Genomic DNA, 16,008 nt, shown 5'->3' with positions numbered 1-16,008 from the left:
GGGGATTTGGTTTGTCAGTGGTTGTTTTTATGTTAATATTTCCACTTCATTACGATTAATAGTATTTCATTAAGTGACATGCAATTTTTTGGACAAATTTAAAATCCACGTCAAAAGCAACCATATCGTGCCGTCGCATTGGAAACGCTCGGTTATATAGCGTTCATATTATTCATTTTAATAGCAATATTACGACTTTCTATAAAGTATTTCTGTGTTTTTATGATTGACACAAACTGTACATATAGTTATTAAGACCTCAATTTTTTTTACAAAAATTATCAATTCCAAAAACACATTATTTTTCGAATCAGATATATGGAGAATAATTGTGGAAAAAATAGAGAATATATAATTTATTAAAAGTATTAGACGTTTTAATTTTTAACATATTTGATCTGCAACTTAAAAACGCAGATTTATGGAACAAATATATTTGTATTTTTATACTAGACACAAACTGTACATAAAGTTGTTGAAAACGCGTGTAAATGAAAACGGCTTACAAAACATAATCTGATTATACCATAAGCCTCTCATATTTTATTTACTGTAAATTTTCGTTACAACCGGGTAAACACAATCAACAACCACTAATTCAGTATTGAGACATCAGACTGTAAATCAGTGACATGTATTTTATTAATTTTAAACTATACATAGCTCGATTTTATTTTATTTATTCATCCGTGAGCTTAGGTAAATCAAGGAAAACTAATCACTAATGATCGATCTGAACTATAAATATTTAATAATCAGTCATTTTGATCCCACAGACACTATAGAAATTCAAAACACGTCATTTCAGCTTTTTCATGGTGGGGTTATTAAAGACATGCGCCAAAAAACAAATCCACGTCAAAAGCAATAAAATCGTGCCGTCGCAGTGGAAACGCTCTGTTATCTAGCATTCATATTGATACTTTTTATAACAATATTACGACTTAGAATCAATGGAAAACGAGTAAGTACACCTAAACCAAACTTTAATTAATAGGAGAGCGCAAACAACAATTATCCTTTTTTAGAAGTCAAAAATCTACGTCAAAAGCAATAAAAACGTATCGGAGCAGTTGCAGTGAGAACCGCATTAAATGGAAGCTTAAATTTACAAAATGTATCGTGCAACTTAGGTGCAAAATAATTGCTGATATTGAACTTAAAACCGTTATTTAAATTTTAAAAATACTATATAAATAGTTAATTAAATCGCTTCCTGGGTGTGAGTAACGCCGTTTTCTCGTACCAAGCGTTCCCACTGCAAGCGGCACCGACACGATTTTATTGCTTTTGACGTGAATTTTTGACTTCTGAGAAGGGATAATTGTTTTTGTGCTCTTCTATACACCAGAACTCGGTTTGAATATATTTTTATCATTAATCTTATATTAAAAATCTGTAGTAATACCGTTAAGGACAGCTATCATATTTTTGAAACATATGCAAGCAATAAGTCTTTATTCGCTTATTATCATCGAGAGATGAATTGGCTTAGTTTATATTTTGGACTTGACCTAACGAAAGTTTTAGAAGTTTCATTACCTTAGGTTTGGGTTTGAACAGCAAGTGGACGTTTCGCGACAGTCAAATTGAGTTTGATAGATATTTTAGAGCAGCGCATAATTTCACTAGCGCCTATTATAAATAAATTATATTTTAGTAGAAATATATATCTACTGGTAAAAATGTATTTGGACTTTACTAGTGAAAATAAAATATCATTGAAAAAATCACATTTATGCATCATATGAAAAAGTAAAATCATATAATTTTACTAACACCTGCCAGATATTGTATTTTCTTTGGTAAAAATATATATTTCTACCGGTGATGTGTATTCCAATATGATATTTTTTTTAAGGGATAAACAGAAAATTTCTGCTTTAAAATCAGTGACGTAATTTCATTTTTACCAGTAGGGGGGGAGGGGGCAAAAGTTGACTAGTCAGTGTTCGTTTTATATTATTTATATTTTATTAAGAATCATAGTATTTCATTAAATGACATGCATTTAATGAAATACAAAATTCAAGGAAGGACAAATGAAGCTGAACAGAGACCAGAGAGACTCATTTCACTACTTTACACCGATCTATACCGTCTGCTACAACCCTCATTTTATTTATATATTAGTATAATTTATATTTGTGCAATAAAACATTTTTTCTGGCAACAAAATCAATAACCTACAAAAGTATTTTTGTCAAAAATATAAAAAAAACGTGTACTATCTTACGGTAATAGCCAAAACAGTTCCAAAACGACCACTACTATAACGGGTCTCTGCTGTAAAAGTGAATTTGTAAATAGATTATTATTTCAATCCGTCCGAAGACAGCCATGTGTAGAGAGTCCGGCGCTCTTCTAATTTTGACTTCGATCAAGGTCCAATTTTGCTAATGGTACACAATTTAAAACCTTGATCAAGTTTCTAATCGCCAAAATGATGTTCACTCGAACGAGAATGTGGAACGACCGCAACGGTTTTCGTACCGCATAATTTCCAAACGAAACAAAAAATAATCATAGAAATAGAAAGAAGCGCAACGTTGGAAATTGGGTTAGTGCTGTTTGAAGTATCGGACATCTGTCCGAGTGTAACACTTTTTTGATCAGGTGATAAATGGATTCTCCGAAGACTGACGAAAATTAGGCGCTCAAGCAATACATTGGGAATAAGCAGCGACACGTGGAGTGTTCGACCAATCGAAACAGTTTTTTTTTATCGAAAATTTTGCCTTATTTTCATGGTAAACAAAATGCAAATCAATTATCAAAGTACTTGTGTCCTCGTTCTCTATAACATTCTACCATCTTTCCGGCAATTTAGGTATTCAAATTGTATTTAATTAAATAAGTGATGGCCAAACGCCTAGGTAACTCAAAATCGAAGATAATGCAATGTCAATGTTTTATGCGCGATAAAGCGAGCGAGCGATCTCACTCCAGAAATCAAGAGCGAGGCTCGCGGGTTATTATATCATTTAACAATGACCTGTCTGGTGTTTACATTCACTGCTATGTAGCTGAATTTCATACTTGTATGATTTTTTAATTTAATTTATTTTATTTTTCACACCGCCATTTAATTATATTTACTACAACACAAAAGGGCTGCAAATGAACTAAATTAAATATAATATAAACAAATACTTAGTGTAAATCGAATATTACACTCGCGACCTATCTAAAACGGCTTCGAGGTCAATAGCAGTTGTATAAATTTATGTACATACATATATATACAATACATATATATAGTACACTCACAAATTAATGACGTGTTTACATTACCTATTCTGTTTATTTAGTATTAAGATATTTAAGATTTAATCAAGTGATCAATCATCTCTGTAACACGCCATAAAACATGATAATACAACATGTACACACATAAAAAAGCAACAACAATATTTTGCATATTATAACCGATAACAAAAGATTGCGCAACGAATGTCTTTATAAATATAATAACAATTTATTGCACACTAAATTAGAAAAAATCTATAAAAAAAGACAGAAGAGCCTCATACGATAGTAGCAAATAACTTGCATAAAAACAGCGATAAAAAGCAGCATCTCCGGATTACATATTCCATAGAATGACGATGTTGCATGTTTTACTGTTATTTACCGTTATACAATTATACAGTATATGTAAATATTAATCAATAAAAAAAAAATTTGGAATAATATACTTTGAGGTCGAGGCGTCCCCCCCATTCGGCCAGTGTGTATTTGTGCTTATCACTAATTCATTTTTTTTGCTAGATCATTTTTTTTTCAATACGTATAAAACTAATAATAATAGCATGCAAATAATTAAAAACATGCTTTTGAAAACCGTATTTTTATATGTTGTTATTTTTTTATAATATGTTGACTATCTATGATAGGAATATTGCAAAATATAACATAAATATAGACCCGTATTATCGGGTCAGAATTTTAATACGGATGTGTTACTTATTAGGTTGTGCTTGAAGCATCGTCAGATGCCAACACAACAAGTCAAGCGTATTCTCAGCCGCCGCTCTGTCGCTATTTTCGCTTCGTTCGCCATAATAAATATCGGAGTTTATGTTAAAACATAAGGGACCAGAATAAATATTAGATTAAACGGTAAGAATTATTTTGACAGCAGAAGAAAATCACGTTGCTGGTTAACATTTGTTACATAGTACATACACTAGGTGATTTTACTATGTATGAAAAATGTATTTAATGAAAAAAAATGAAAATATTGCGGTCGATAAATTGGCGTGGGTATATGTATTTATTACGTCACGCAAAAGTTATACCGCGCGATAGCGCTGAGAGTACGCAACATGCGTGCGCGCGAAACGTCAAAATCAGCTGATGGGTGTTCGCCATTTTTTTCCTCGTTCGTACGAATATCGCATCAAGACGATCCCCGCGTGCGCGACCACGAACAGTCAACGTGACACGCGACAACCTTGGCCCAAGGTCGACGCCGACGCAGTATCGCGCGACAATGCATCCCGCATTCGCGGCCCGCTTGGTTTTTGGCCGTAATTACAAAATAGCGACCGAGCATTGACTCAATTTTTTATTCAAATGCAACTAGTTTGAAACTGTTTCAAATATTTACAAATGCGAAAGTTACTATATTATTGTTTATGTAATGAAAATATATAAATAAAAACAATGTAACAATGACTCATATTTTCATAAGATAGCGCACAATACAATGACGCAATATTATGCTCTGATGCTAACGACTCAACTTAGCTTTTTATGCAAATTTAAACAGGCTTGTGCGAAAAGCGTGTAGTAGGCCGTTACACCGCCTAATTCATAATACATGTACTTGTATACATACGTACTTCCAAAAAAATATTCTATACTTCCGTACATACAACTAGCGTGCGTCAGTTTTCGAAAATGTCCTCTATATTTATAATACTATAATTACAATTTATGGTGCTAATTGAACGAATATATATATATACACCATACGAATACGGGCCAGTTTTGATGGCTTTGTCATTATATTTTTATAAATAAACACAATATTGTACATGGCTCACCAAATTTTTCAAGCCGATTTACTCGACTCGCGACAGTCTAGGTAGGAGGTCGGACCTACTCAGTCAGGGTGGTAACTAATAATATCTGCATATTAAGTAGCAAATTGAAAGTTTCATAGGAAATATTTCACGAATTATATTATTAAAATGTATTCTTTCCTTAAAACTTGTTCTATTGTATTTGTTTTATGATCAAGCGCATCTGTGATAATAATTTACAAGATATTTTAACTTGTAAATCCAAAATCACGGAGAGATCTAAACAAATGTCGATCACTGTAAAATCTAAAATAATAGCATATCTCTAAGAAAAGGTTTAAATTCTAGAGATAGCGCGAAAAGTGTGGTTTAGTGGTTCTGCTATTAGAAAATTTATTAAAAAATATCGCGAAACAGGAATTTTAGAGAGGGTGCAAGAATGTGGTCGGAAGCGTATGACGTCTGCTCGAGAAGACCGCGGAATAAAGGATATCATAAAAAAAATATTGGTTCAAAACTGCTGCTGAAATACAAACAGAAATGCAATCTACTTCAAAAATACGGTAAATAGACGTTTGGTTGAAGCTGGATTAAAGCGCGAAACCCAGCAAAAAAAAACATTATTCACTGAGAAAAATAAAAAAGAATCGCCTTGAATGGGCAAAAGCTTATCGCCATTGGACCGTCAAAGATTGGAGAAGAGTGGCTTTCTCCGACGTTTTTCTCTGTTAGGAGCAAATGGTAAGCGACTGTGCGCCGCAGAAAAAGCGAAATATTTCATCCCTTATGCATTAATCAAGCACTCACTCTATGTGATGATCTAGGGGTGCATGACAGCTAACGGATTGGGCTCTGTGAATTTCATCCAGGGCACCATGAATGCAAACATATACAAATTGGTTGTAGAAAACAACTTTATTCCAACTCTTGAAGAACTTTCCCAACATACTGCTGAACCCATTTTGCAAGACGATTCTGCGCCATGCACTCGAGCTCGTTATGTGAGTTCAATTATAGTTTTTAAATTCAAACTTTCACTAAATTAATCCTCTATCTATAGATTATATAATTCAAAGAGTTAATGGGAATCACGTTAACATGGCAAGAAACAAGCCCCGACCTAAACCCAATTGAAAATTTATAGGCAATCATAAAACAACAATTAAGAAAAAACCATCAAAAAATTTCGCCTAGCTGAAAAAACATATAGAAGTGTGGGAAGAAAATATCGATCTTAAAATAATTGAAAATCTGTATTTATCGATGCCACGCAGAATACAAGAATTTATTAAAAATATATGCGAAATTACGTCAAACTAAAGTATTTTATTTACAAGCTTCTAATTTTTAAATATCCTCGATATTGCTTTCTATGAATAGAACCAAATAAAAAGGTCGCGCGCATGTGTTAAGTTGGAGGCTCGCCATTATGCACTTGTTGGGACGACGAAAAAATATATTTTCCCCAGAATTGATGCAATTATACATTCCTAATTTTACATTACCCATATTTTTTAATAGTATTAACGAAACGCGTCATATTTTTTAATAGTATTAACGAAATATGCGCTTTTCACACACATGCGAGTGTCGCGTAGCTGGAGTGTACAACCGGTGGTTTTTGAACGTTGCGACATAAAATATTTACATATTTTTAAAGACATATTCAGAATTTAATAGGCGCAGTGTATAAAACAACATCCCACTACTAATTTTTTACTAAAAGAAAATGAAATTTCATTAGTAAAATATAACAAAGGCGCGCTCAAAAAAGAACGTTTTTCAAAATCCTAGCGAGAAATACTAGCATTTATAGTATTTTTTAAAGAAAAAACTGTTATTATTTTTTACCAAACTTCATTATTGTTTTAACTAAATTTCATTGTAGCTGTTCGTAGCTCTCTCACTTGCTCGTTCACGCGTAAATATTTAGATTAACTTCAGCGTATTGAATTGTTTACTTCAGTTAGACAAAATAAAAACGTTATATATATAATGTTATCGTTAGATTATTTCAACCCTGCATAATAACGACGGACAGTGATTATTAAAATGCTAACTAGATAATTAAATACAGATAAGATAATAAAATACTTCAGTCCATTTTACACAACAATAAAATTGCACTGGCGCGGTAGCAAGCTTCCAAATTCGAGCATTATGAGATCAATAACGATCGTTTTTAGTTTTCATGAAGATTTATAAGCCAAAAGGTGAGGTTAAAATATTTAATGTGCACTGATAATAAACTGCTAGATGTACAATGAAAATAGTAAAATGTTGAAGTATATGAATACACAAATCTATAAAGTAAAAATAAGAATACCTTAAAAATGTTTGGCGACCAACATGTGTCACAGAGACAGAAAAAATGATGGAATTTCAATGACCCTGGCAGAATAAGAGTTGACGATTAATGGAAATTATGAATCTTAAACTCTCACCAGACTTGAATCATCCTCGAGGACTGACCAAGCATAACACACCACATTATATATAGAAACAAATAAATTTTAAATGTACATTTTGGTACATAATATATATTTAATTTATTTAAAACAATGTTTTGGGCTCTAAATTATAAGTTGATAAAATGGCAACAAAAACTATGCTAATTATTTATTGACAAAACAAACACAACATTTTTTCCATATGTAAAAAAATCAAATCATATTTTTAAACATTTTTTAAAAATTATAATCAAGTTTAACCCTAAAATGATGAACACGACTAAATTTATATTCTAAAAAAACTAATAAAATTTTTTCCTTGATAAAGAGTGCGATCTATTTTTAAACATTTGTGAGAACTTATTATTCAAAGATAAAAAAATCTCAAGTTTTACAAAATAACAAGCTATAAAAATCAATGTGTTACAGAGTTAAAATTAACTCTAACAATGAACGCTGGGTGTTGACTGTAGAGGTGTAATATAGCACAAACAAAAAATAATGAGTTTTATTGCGTCGCTAAAGACGGATATAAAAGGACCGTTTCCATAATCCAAAATCAATAACCGCTTAGTCCTTAAATTTATTTTACGGCGGTACTGAGAATATTTTGTTTACCACAAGTTCACATTACACCATGATCATTATCAATTCATTCACGTCCATGAACGAGCGGGGCAAGAACGAACAAAATGCAATTGAGTGTAATAATGAAGTAAATAAATAAATCACACCTGATTAAGAACTTCAGCACGCGATCTATTTCCATATTTATTTATTACACAAATAAAAATAGCTGTTTTAATATTTAATAGGGGGGAGAGTATAAAATTAGCCACATCGTGCATATAACGTGCTTATAAATAATCAGAATCGTGCGAATTAATGGCGATGTATTTTAGATCAAATATTTGATATAGCATAGTTCCAAAATGATCTCATCGCTCAACGATCAGGTATTTGTTTGAGATTATATGTTCATAGGAATTCCTAATTGCTAATATTCAAATTACTGTTTAATCACGCTAGCTGCGTTAATCAGATTTAGCACAAATTTTGAGGAATTTGTACACTGAATAAAAATCAATATGGAAAAAATCTGTGAATGGTTAAATTCACTCTTTGGAACCAACTACCTCATTAGCACACATTTAGTGTTCGAATTGCGTAATTTTCGAATTGCATAATTACTCTTGGTAACTGTGTCATGTTCACAATTGAAACTAAACTAATATGATTATCAGTTATATATGTATTATACATTGAATCACCTTCGTACTGTTACATAGTTCAGTGGTATTCATTAAAATTTGAGTGCAGACAGCGATACGACTCAGTATCTAAAAAGAAAGCGGAGGGAGTGGGCCTAAGTATTTTTTTTTGTGAAGATCGGCTCACTTATGTATGGGAGTCGGTGACCAATGACCATTTCGTATTCAAGAACTGCAAATTTAAAGTTATGTTTAAACAAACAATAAATGGACATGTCATATGTTTAATAGCATCTGGTATTTAAGCGAAAATACCTTTATGACGTTTTAATTTGCGGTCACGTATTCTGACAAACCGTTCAACATTATTTCGTCTGGTAACACCATTCGTTTTTTTGAATTTAGAGAATGTTGTTTGTGTACTATACATTCTCTTATGTTAGCTTTTAACATAAACATAAAACAAAATGTTAGAAGTAATTGACATACTGTAAAAATGCTATTACCATGTTGGGAAAATAATAAAATACAAATTTGTATCACTAAAAACACGGCAAACCGCTTCCAGAAAAAAAGATAAGGGATGGCTAATCAAAGCAAATTTTAATGCGATATCTATATATGTGATATAGTATGAAGCTTAAGTTCTGAGAAGGCGGACAATAAGGTATTCCAGTCGTGGAATTTATATTATCTTATTATTACCATTACTCTTATTTTCTCATTTTAATATAAATTGTTCATACATTTTTAAATCTTATGTACACAGAATCAATTTATTTTTTTAAGAAATTATCCTAAAAATATTTGCACTACGCGAAAAATTATCTTCCACTCAATATTTCTTATAATTAAATCACATTCACTACCAAACGCTACAAGATTAGGCTTAGGAGTAAGCATCCAACATTTTCGTGATTTACAGTCAAAAGAACTATTAACGTCTTATGGGTTATGGCATTTTAAAATTGATTAACAGCTGTTTTCAGTTTAAAATATTTTATGCATAATCTTTAGCTACCATAATAATAATAATAAATTTGCCAAAATAAAAATAATAGATTTTATTTATTTTTATTTTTTTCAAGAAACTCAATCTTTAGAAATAATAAGTAATAATATCCACACTACATCAACTTTCAGGGCTACAAATGTAGTCAAACTTGAATTAAAGAAAAAACAAAATTTTATTTTGCGGCACTGCGCAAAAAATTTTTTTAATAGTTTTAAAGTCAAATTTGGAGCGCAATTGATTGTTATTTTGTATTCGCAGTTAAGAATTAATAATCGGCAACATGTGGATTGTTTAACAATAAAATAAATAATAAATTTGTGTTTTAATAATGGTTGGGAAGAACTGATATTAGCGTTAAAACTTCAGATAAGTTAGGGATTGTTTAATGTGCGTTAGAAATCCTACAGGTGGTGACGTGTCTAAGTAATGCGAAAGCAACTCGAAATTTAAAAATTATTTTAGATAATATAATATCATTGCTTGTGGTTTAGTAGTGGTTTTATTAAAAAAAGCTGCTATTTTTTTGAATAAAGTATGGGTTAAATGTCCTCTATTTTTAATAATAAAATATTGTCCTCTATTTTTAATAATAAAATATTATATTTTATTAATAGCGACTTTTATAAACGTATTTAAAATAACCTATACTATTTTCTTCTCATTTTGTAGGCAAATAATAAATATTGAAAAACCCGTCCTAAAGCGGTTAATTAGCTTTTAAATCAAGTCGTTTTTAATACGCCCAATGCATTTGGATACCACTTTAAATAAATATTTGGTAACTAAATAAAATAAAAATATTTTACATTCTAAGCTGGCGTGCCTTTAATGTGTAAGATAAAGGGGTGAGTTAAATAATTGAATTTGGCATCACCAAAAACGGATACGATCATTTAAATATTAAGAACCCGCATACGCCACCGCTCGAATTGGATCGTTTAAATTAATTTATGAACGTGCATCTGTGTAAAAATGCACTACGACACAAATGATTCGATTTGACAGTCGCCATCTTGGATCGCTTCCGAATTTAGGAACGCGACTACTCGGAAACAATACAACTCGATCTTCGCTACCTCTACCTGCGATAAGACACGTAACAATAACAATACAAGTTTTATAGTTTACGATTACGACGACATAGGTAATCGTAAGATCGTCGAGCGAGTGACAAACGTACACGTATTCTACATGATACGATAGACGCGCATTGCATCATTGCACAAAATGCAAAAGAACAGTCATAAAATAAATAAAAGAAATAAAAATATGGATATGGTCACAAAATAGAGTGTTACGGTTTTGACGTTTGACATGGTCGAAAATTATAGCGTTAAGTTTTCGTAAGTAAAATTTGATTAAACGACGCGTCAGTTATGGCCGCTAGATGAACTGTTAAAAAATATAAATAAAAAAGTGGCGCGTTTGACAGCCGCGACGCCAGGTATAATAACAGGGGCCGGGCCGGGCCGGTCGATATGGCGACGTTCGAGATTCGCGGCTTTTGTCTATGAAAAGTACCTTAAAAAGACATTCGGGTCGAGCAAACTAAGTGGCGGGTGATTCCCTTATTAAAATGAAGTCAGGAAGAGGAGTACTCACGGCTATGCTGGAAGAATCGCCCGATCGGAAGTGAAAGAAACGGAATAGAGCGACCCGCGCCGGCTCAGCAGTTTAATCCTCGGTGCAACGTTGTAAGCGCGTATGTATTGACGTTTCGTTTTTCTCGCAGACGCAGCGGCGCAATAGACGAATAGATGAATAAAATAATTAATGCCCTTTTGAACTTATTGTTTTATATTTAAGTAACATTTAAGATGAAAAATGAGCATAAACTATATGTAATCTTAACCGTTAAAAAACATATGGTTCAATAGTGGCTCTAAAATAATTATATTATTATTTATTTAAGTATTTTATTTATTTATTTAGCTAATTATTTAATCAGAACATTCATTTAAAAACATAACAAAATATACTTTATTATTATGATTTATTTCCAAATGCACGAAGGTGTTCTTTCATTTTATTAACTTTTCTTATACCTGATTATCTTTTAATTATCTTTATTTATATTAGTATTGAATCGATGCACATCGTTATTTTTTATTAAATATTATTTTTTTAATTATATATAAATACTAAAACATTCATCTTTAATATTTATTGAATATCAACTCTTATTGCCCTATTTTGGAATTTTTGCAACATTGTCTTAGGCGTCTTCCATAAATGGCGTCACATGTTTAAGGGGGAGAGGTCAGCGAAATCGTGATAATCTGTGATGGGAGGGGGGGTTGAAAAGATGTGACATCACGAATTTGAATTTGTTCATAAGGAAGTTTAATGTATTTTTATTAATTATTTTTCTTAATAAGACAATTTTCAATATTTACCAAGTTCTAAATTGTCAGCGTGTAATTTATTTACAATATATGTATGCTTATGAATTTTGGGGTACATCTTCTATATTATACAGAACTTTTGGAACAAATTATTCAGCAACATCGCTTCCATACAAATACATATATTATATTAAATATGATATTGTTGCCTTTGTAAATCAAAATAATTTTGGTTATCTGACGTGATATACAGGAAGGGGGGGGGGGGCATGATCTTGTGAATATTAACCTAAAGGTAGGGCGGTTAGTTTTGACGAAACTCAAATCAGCAAAATACACCAAGTGCTAAATCAAAAAGATCCAATTATATGACACAACATCGCGCAATTGTTCTACCAAAAGTTAACAAGTTGGACTATGAAATATTGCCTCATCTATCATATTCTGCAAACATCTCACTAATTGAATATCACGCGACTTCCTACAGGGCTTTAACAAGTTAGCTGAAGCCGAAAGTGTATTGCAAAATTTCACCAACTCCATAACACCGCAATACATAAACTTTAGTAAAACGTGTAGATTATAATGGATTTCATTTAGATTACTAGCTAACATTGTATTACAATTTGAAAGTCATGCACTACAATAATTTTAATAGCAACCTAATAATAATAAACATTAGATATACTGTTGAACCTATACAAAGGCAATTAATTAGTTAATTAAACGTATGCAAAAATGTATTGATTATTATTAGTTGAGCAAAGTTCATAATCTTTTTCTAGTAATCTAATATTGTAATAGCAGTAGGTCCTAAGTAATTGCATTACTTTAAAACAAATGTATAATAATAATGAAAGTGGGTATTTATTTACATATTTAACAACCCATAAAGTAAATAAGTGAAATAGTTTTTAAACGCTTTCTGAATATATCTTAATATTAACAAGCCCGGATAAAAAATAGTTGTTAAAGTAGTGGAAATTATTTTTGAGGAGAATTCCACTTCTTTGGAACGCTCCTTAAATATGGTGATAGTGGTCGTGCAATATGTTTATAGAAGTCCCTCCACGCGCCTCTGTCGCTGATATCAGCTTTTTATTATTTCACTATTTATAGTTTTAAGCACCCAATTGCATAAAAAAGCATTATTTATAATTGCCGGTGGCAGATTTGTATACACATTGTTTGTCTTTGATATGACTATAATATGTATGACCGTTTTTTGTAAGATCTGATAATTTTTTTAGATCAATGAGACAAAGTTAGGATTTCTGAAAATCTGTTACATTCCATATATAATTATACATTTTTATGGTAGTTTAAGGATCTTTTAATAATTGTTAAATATTATAAGCATTTTTCTGTCTTGTCTTATTGACAAAAAACTCAAATTTAATAATTCAATGTTTTCATACAGTAAAAATATCAACCGAATTCAAAAGGTCAATTGTGTAGAAGAAATGTTTCTTAAAGGTTTTTATTCTCGATTCTCAAGCTTTGAATTTTTAAATAATTGTATGCATCGTAATCGAATATGTATTTTTATCATATTTTGGCTTGCAGTTAATTTGAATAAGAGCACAAAACCTAATCTAGTGTAACTTATAAATTAATAAATTTATAAGATTAAAAAACAGCTAATAAAAAAATTGAATTGGTTAAAAATAGTATGCAATATATTATCATATATATAAAATATAAAAAAAAACATATTTTATAAAAAAATTATGGACGAAAAAATAGAAAAACGCGTACAATGATTTTGCATATTTTAAATTATATTTTTTATTGGATAATATTTTATTCATAATACAAATTCTAGTAAAATGGAAATTATATTGACGTTGTAAACCTACTCAATTTATTTGAATATAATATAAATATATATATGTATGTACAAACCGTGATAACTCATTTGCATGTCACGCGTAAGCTGGAACGAAAACAACAATATGCACATTAGATAGGTCAATGTTTATTCAGTGAAGTGATAAAAATATTACCTAATTTCCAATATATTTGAAAAACAACACAGTTAGCTATTTGCATCAGCATTTTAATATATTAGGATTAATATGCAGATAAGAGATTAGCGAAGCTGAGTAAAAATAAATTTCTCAATTATCTTTATAAGAGAGAATACGGATCATATTCGAGCAAACAAAATAATTCATTGTATTCTTAACGTAGCGTGTATTCAATTAAGCATCGTCATTTCATCAATGCCCTGTGATTTTAAAATGCGGTCTGTAGTGTCACAGTAAGTTGGTATTGCGTCCCTTATTCTTGTTCACATGAAGCTCATTTTGTGCGCATTTTTTTTAATAATAATAATTGGTGTGCTAAAGTTTCTATACATATAAATTTATCTTTAAATATTTGTTGATGTGTAGCATATGTATTTGTATGAAACATTTAAATTATTTTGTATTACGGAACAACTGTCGAATCATAATTGGCAAATTTTGAATAAAAGACATAACAATTAAACATTCCTAATTTTAATGACCAATATAGATGAAATATGACACATCATTATAATAACAATTAACGTATAATATAAAAAAAATGACTCACTATTACTAATTATATTATTAAAAACGTAAGGAATGTATACGTATTATAAATATAGGGAGCTCAATTTTAAGTCTTACTCCCACTCTCACCCTGACTCACCGATCTTCGATAGATTACACGAATAACCACATTACAGCGGTTACAATATTTATTTACTAAATACCGATATACAGTTTTTCCCACGAAAAAATCCAATTCTGAGCCTTAAATATAAGCTAGGTTCGAACATAAGCCAGGTTAAAATTCTGTGCATATATTAAAATAAAAACGATATATTGGACCTAATTTAGATACAGGTGCTCCTTGAGAAATACCCTTTTAAACTATTTAGTATTTTTTACACCAATTTATTAAATAAAAATAATAATAAATATTCTTCGTACATGTTTTTATTTTTATGGTACACCATTGATGTTGGGTATACGCACTGGCAATGTTATGCCGAAGGGCAATTCTCACGTGTTCATGGCGCGATTTTGAAGCTCCACCTCCCCCCTCAACCCCAGCATTGGACCGTTACGATTGGGCTGCGTACGTGACCGAGATCGACCAAAAAACCTAAATTAGGTTTTTTTCCACTAAATCACCCCATGAAAAATTCTATGCTGCTTTTGAACGGCCATTTTTATTATTATCAATTACAAATGTCAGGCCATGTACGATCAGTATTCAACCCCTGTTCACGAGCTCTCGATTTTGGGTTATAAGAGTTCAAATTTGGGCTATTTTTAAATAAAGCCACGTTCACCCACCCCACGTTCGCGATCTTCGATACTGCTTTATTTGTACCCATGATTTATTACTTTGTTACGTTTATTTTTATTTAGTTAATAAATTTATTACATGTTTGCCACGACGATAAGATAACTCGATTGTAGGTAGAATTATACGGTGTTTTAATCCGTATTTTTAATTTCCCACTATAAAGTCTAAATTCCTCCCTTTGAATTTGTCCAAAAAATGCATGTCATTTAATGAAATATAAATTTATGCCAACTTTTGCCACCCTCTCTTTGGAAAAAGCAGAAATGACTTTTCCAAAGAGAGGGTGGCAAAATTCTCGGGCAGAATTCTCGGGTTATCCCTCAAAGAAAATCTAAAAATAAAACAAATAATTAAAACAAATTATAAAAATATGTCATTTCAGTGAAATCATATCAGAATACATTTTTACCAGTAGATATATATTTCTATTAGCAAAAATATAATTTAACTAATAAGCGCTAATGAAATTATATGCTGTTCTAAAACGTCTCTGAAACTCAATTTGACAGTGGCGAAACGTAAATTTGCTGTTCAAACCCAAACCTAACCTACATTAATTAACCAAAACCAACTTGACCTAATAAAAGTTCTAAAACTAATTACAATTTGAAA

At 31.0% G+C, this 16,008-nt stretch overlaps 1 protein-coding gene across 1 annotated transcript in view; it reads right to left on the bottom strand.

Annotated features, from left to right (window-relative positions):
* LOC148232744 (acyl-CoA Delta-9 desaturase-like) overlaps window positions 1-11,340 on the bottom strand; it is a 40,303-nt gene extending 28,963 nt beyond the window's left edge. The window contains exon 1 of the mRNA XM_088189187.1: window positions 11,309-11,340. The gene's annotated coding sequence lies outside the window, so the exon portion shown is untranslated. The remainder of the gene's footprint in view (window positions 1-11,308) is intronic.
* Between the last annotated feature and the right edge of the window lie 4,668 nt (window positions 11,341-16,008).

The sequence above is a fragment of the Plectrocnemia conspersa genome, unplaced genomic scaffold (genome assembly GCF_051122295.1).
Source record: "Plectrocnemia conspersa isolate PC_06_02 unplaced genomic scaffold, ASM5112229v1 ptg000008l, whole genome shotgun sequence".
In the NCBI taxonomy this organism is placed as follows: Eukaryota; Metazoa; Arthropoda; class Insecta; order Trichoptera; family Polycentropodidae; genus Plectrocnemia; species Plectrocnemia conspersa.
This window is presented reverse-complemented; position numbering and strand designations above follow the sequence as displayed.